Here is a 6,000-nt window from a genome sequence, read left to right as displayed (position 1 = left end):
ATTATGCTGAATATTATTATGATATATAGTATTTCATATTATATATATATATATATATATATATATATATATATATATATATATATATATATATATATATATATATATATATATATATATATATATATATATATATATATATATATATATATATATATATAAATAATTCATACATTTATTATGAAAAAATATATATTATTTTTTATTTTATTGTTTATGTAATCTATCCTTGTCCTGGCACTAGCTAAGAGGATAGAGCAAAGAATTTTTCACAGTATTTCTGATAATATTTTATCTTCTGGAGAAAGCCTTATTTGATTAATTTCAGCTTGAATAAAAGCAGTTTTTTATTTTTTCAAACCATTTTAAAGTCAATATTAAGCATTTTTTTTTTATTTTCTACAGAACAAACCACCGTTACATGATGACTTTCCAAATTAACCAAATTAACCCAGTTAAGCCTTTAAATGTCACTTTAAGCTCAATACTAGTATCTTGAAAAATATCTAGTCAATATGCTGACAAAAAAAAAAACAGAAATTGGAGAACAAAATAAAAGTGCAGGTACAGGAAGCTAATAATTCAGGCAGGAACTGTATAACCTTTCATTTAAAAAATGCTGTTGACACCATCTCAGATGTTTCTTCAAAATTAAGACACAAATGAGTCAAAATATGAGTATAAATTAGGGCTGGGTGATAAAATCGGTATTTAATGACATCACACCATTGTCAAAAACAATTTTTTTTTAAAGTTTGAAAGTAAAAAAGTATGTAATTTCGGTATGAAGCGCTATAGATTTACTAAAATGTGGCTGCTGAGTACGCGCCTTGGAATGAATGCTAATAAGCTTAGGGTGTAAGATGTCATTTCTAATGGACGCGTGCACATTTTCCAGGGACACCTAGTTGAAAACATCTGAACTTTTCCGAATGCTGTGTGCATACCGTGATTTATGCAAGTAGATCTAACCTGTCTGCATCACACTTTGTATGGAATATACACATTTCAGTAATGGCAGACTAATTTCCTCAGACAAACACAGCGCATCCAAACACTACAGTGCTTTATACTTTGCTCTATTAAATTGAATCGGAGCTGCAGCAATGATTTCCGTTTGTCATCCTCAGAGAAAACACTTGATGGTCGTCGAGTTACGAGAGACACCAGAGAAGCACACGCGCAAAGTGCATTGGTCAATGGTCAAGGAGTCCAGGTGCTCGCGCTTCTCACTTCAGGTCAGAATAACAACACATGCGAAAATGAGTGCCATATAGCAGCAGTGAAGCGTAAATAAAAAAGGATGCAAGGATGTTGCCAGAGTGGCTTTTTGGTTTCTTTTCTTGTACATCCCAGCCACTAGCACCTCATCTGAAAGAGTAGGGCATGGGGATAATGTAGTCATCCAACTTCATGATTTGTAATGTTGCAGTATGTATTTGAACATTGATGGTTGGTCCCTTTACTTGTAAGCTCAGATTTGATTATCATAATTAGCTCTGTTTACAGAGTTTGAGGTTTACTGTATCCTTATTATTCACACCTTATAGTCTGCTTTCATTGTGCAGCATTTACCATTGCACGCACTTTATAACATTTTATTTATCAGGTTTAAGAGTCTCTTTAACACTTCTGTTTGTTTTATTATAATATATATATTATTTTAATATAAAGATATTTAGTTAAAATATTTTTGCTTTTGACAATTAAAACTGTTTGTCCTAGTAATGTTGGTATATTAAAATAAATTGGTTAAAAAAAATCCTAATATTTATAAATGTATTGTTAAAAAATATTCAATAATTCAAAATTCAATAATATTCGATATAGAATGATATGAAACATGATATTGTGATCATTTTGTTGCAATATAGCTCAGCCATACTATAAAGCCATAAAATTAATGTGCAACAGCTCAACCAATCTGATCTTAAAAGAATTTGTATATGAGCAATTCCAGCGTTATGGATGTGACATTAGCAGTAAAAACTCAAAACATAAATTCACATAGAAAGTATATGTATAGTATAGTAACTACTGACCACTTATGAGAGTTATGAGAGCAGAAAAATATCAATCTGTAAACACATTTTGTACTTTAAATGAGGAAAATAAACAAGCGTTATGGATGTGACCAAAAAAAGTATGCGAGTTTGCAGTATACAACATACTTTGCAGAAATTCTGCGAATTAAACTGCACAACTAACAAGAAACAATGATAATCAAAAGCATATAATATGTCTCTCTATAGAACAAAAATGTTTGACTTTATTTGGCATTTCTGCATTTATGAGGAAAAAGTGTCGTTATGGATGTGACGTCTCTCCGTTATGGATGTGACCGATGTGAAATTGCCACTTGTGTGACTTTGGTAAATCAAATATAATTGATTAAATACAATGACAGAGAAATTGAGTATTTCTAAAGTACTGTAAAATAATCCAGGAACAGACGAGTCTTCGCTGAGGTCCAGCTTCCAGCCTCCGCCGCTGAGACTGCAGCTCTGCACAAGACTTTTGGCCAGCGGAGAAATTAAAATGATCGTGCCCAACTGAGCCTGGTTTCTCTCAAGGTATTTTTTCTTCACTTCCGCCATTAGTGAAGGTTTTTTCCCTCTCCGCTGTCGCCACTGGCTTGCATGGTACAGGATCTGTAGAGCTGCGCATCGCTGGTTTTGCTCTTCAGTGTTTGGACTCTCAGTAGTGATTATTAAACCACACTGAACTGAGCTAAACTGAACTGAACTTAAACACTACAAACTGAACTACACTGTTCCTATTTACTGTGACCTTTTATGTGAAGCTGCTTTGACACAATCTACATCGTAAAAGCGCTATACAAATAAAGGTGAATTGAATTGAATTACTTTCTTACACAAAAAACAGTTTCTGTATTTTGCTGAAAACTATTTTATGGCAAGGTTGACAATCGCATGGAATTGCTCATGTTCATTGAAAGCAAGCAGTGTGAGACGGCAAAGAAACGTCACCTTATGCAAATCAGCAGTCACAGAATGCAGTAACTCCCAATAGGAATGCAGACACTGAAGATCATGTGATCCGTCTCCTGTGACCGAGCAGAAGTTCAGCGCCACTTCCCTGTTTGATCAAAGAAAAAGAGATTGAATGAAAGAGCGCATCAGAAACTGTCAGCATTCTCAGTTTGACTCATGCGTTAATTATTAAAAGGACACATCATGAAAATCTCACCAGTCACCAGTGCATCTACATTAACAACATACACAGTAAATGTGCTTTGGAAAGCAAACGTTTTCTGCAAACGAGGGAAAATGTGCCGTTCAGATTTGGCTCCTCTAATGATTTTATAAACCCTTTTCACAATTCTGGGTTTCTCAGTAGAGGAAAGTCATGGTCACACTGCACTTTTCGCCCCCTAGTACATTAATTCATTTACTTTCGGCTTAGTCCCTTTATTAATCCGGGGTCACCACAGCGGAATGAACCACCAACTTATCCAGCACGTTTTTTACGCAGGGCATGCCCTTCCAGCTGCAACCCATCTCTGGGAAACATCCATACACACTCATACACTAAGGACAATTTAGCCTACCCAATTCACCTATAACGCATGTCTTTGGACTGTGGGGAAAACCGGAGCACCTGGAGGAAACCCACGCGAACACGGGGAGAACATGCAAACTCCACACAGAAACGCCAGCTGACCCAGCCGAGGCTCGAACCAGCGACCTTCTTGCTGTGAGGCGACCGCACTACCTACTGCACCACTGCATCGCCTGGCCCATAGTACATTTCATTCCTAATCATGCAAATTCAGCAGACCAGAAATGTGAGATTGTGCATAAAGTTTCGCATGTCGCTCCATTCCAAAGTTCAAGCTTGAACTCTGACCTGCGAAATGGCATCATATGATCGTGTCAGACCAATAGATGATCACAAAAATGTAATATGGACTGCTTTATCGATGTCTAATCATGTTGTTTTATCCTGCTCCTTTTCGCAAAGCCGCATGACAGATTTTCACAAGCTTAAACTCTAGCATGACCGCGTCTGAAATCATCCGAGTTCGATAAAATATGAGTGTTTTTATGACTTTACAATTAGAGATAGTCCACATCTAAACTAAATGCTGGTCTAAAGTCAATGCTGTAGTTGTTTTAATTTGTTATTTAAAGAGCCCATTAGTGATATGTGTAGGTCTACAATGCGTGCATATATTGCTTATTTCACACACAGGGATGCGCAGCAGCACACAAACAAAAAAATGTGAAAGATTATTACAAATTGAATCGCAATCGAAATTTTAAATGTTGTGATTAGCTAAGAGGCTGCGATATGAAACATGTATTATTTAATTTCCCCCACCCAGAGCAAATTCGTGACTGTGTTTGACAGTCTTAATAGCCAACTGAGTGAGTAAACTTTCATTCTACCCAATCAGAATTGCGCAAGTGAACTATGTGGAAAGCCCACAATAAAAACAAACAAACAAACAGGAAAGTGCTTGCGAGCGGGATGATGGCATTTGCCGCTTCAGAAGCATTAATAGACAAATTATTATATCAAAGGAAAACAGAACATCAGTAATATGGGTCTATTTTGGTTTCAAAGTCACAGACATGTACAAAAACAGGTCATTTGTAAGAGCTGTTGCAGAATTGTTACCACAGCATGAGGAAATACAGAACCCACACCTAAAACAGCACCACAGGTGGCTATATGAGGAGTGTCTTGCTAAAAAGTCAACTAAAAGTTTTGCAAGTGACACTCAATCTAGTAGCTAGCAAAAGCAAAGTACAATTTCAGAGTTGTTTCAGCCATGTTAGTCAGCTGAGTGTTCTGTATTTTTATAATTATTATTATTTTTTTGTTTTTATAAGCTACACTGTGTCCCAAATTTGAGTTCAACATGTTCAACATACATCCCAATGGTAAGTCTCGTATCAAAATTAGCCCAGCTACCTATTTGCAGAAATGATGAATGACTGGCTAATTGTAGATCCGTTTTAATCACTAGTGTGGCTTTCAGTTTTTCTGCTTATAAAGTTGGCCATGTAAATAGTGAATCTACCATGGCTCGACTACAACGCACTCTTAAAAGAAATTGGAGATCAGGCTCTTATTGGTTTAATACACGTTTTGCCCAAAACACACTCATAATTCATTAAGAGAATATACCCACTGTGAAAGACAGTATTCAGACCCTCTTACAGTATATTTTTCACTCTTTGTTATATTGCAGCCATTTGCTAAAACTATTTATGTTCATTTTTTTGCTCATTAATGTACAAACAGCACCCCATATTGAAAAAAAGAAACACAGAATTGTTGATATTTTTGCAGAAAAAATGAAACATCACATGGTCCTAATTATTCAGACCCTTTGCCCAGTGTTTAGTAGAAACACCCTTTCGATCTAAAACAGCCTTGAGTCTTTTCGGGAAGGTGCAACAAGTTTTTTTTACACCAGGATTTTGGGATCCTTTCTAGTACTGTCAGATTGGATGGTAAACTTTGGTGAACAGACATTTTTAGGTCTCTTCAGAGATGCTCAATTGGGTTTAATTCAGGGCTCTGGCTGGGCCATTCAAGAACGGTCACAGAGTTGTTGTAAAGCCACTCCGTTATTTCAGCTCTGTGCTTAGGGTCATTGTCTTGTTGGAAGGTAAACCTTAGGTCTATTTTGAGATCCTGAGCACTCTGGAGAAGGTTTTTCTGGCCGCATTCAACTTTCTCTCAATTGCAACCAGTCGTCCTTTCCCTGCAATTGAAAAACACCCCCAGCATGATGCTGCCACCACCACCATGCTCCACTGTTGGGATTGTATTGAACAGGTGATGAGCAGTGCCTGGTTTTACCGCTTAGAATTAAGGCCAAAAAGTTCTATCTTAAGTAGGTGACACACTAAAAGTGCCACTCGGCATACATTTCAGAATTCTAAACATAGGTTTCTATCAGGGTACACACACCGGCGCCGCAAGTCGGCGGCTGTCCGCGGCGCCCAGCCACGACTCAGGACA

This window comes from Danio aesculapii, chromosome 5 (assembly GCF_903798145.1).
Source record: "Danio aesculapii chromosome 5, fDanAes4.1, whole genome shotgun sequence".
NCBI classification, from domain to species: Eukaryota; Metazoa; Chordata; class Actinopteri; order Cypriniformes; family Danionidae; genus Danio; species Danio aesculapii.
This window is presented reverse-complemented; position numbering follows the sequence as displayed.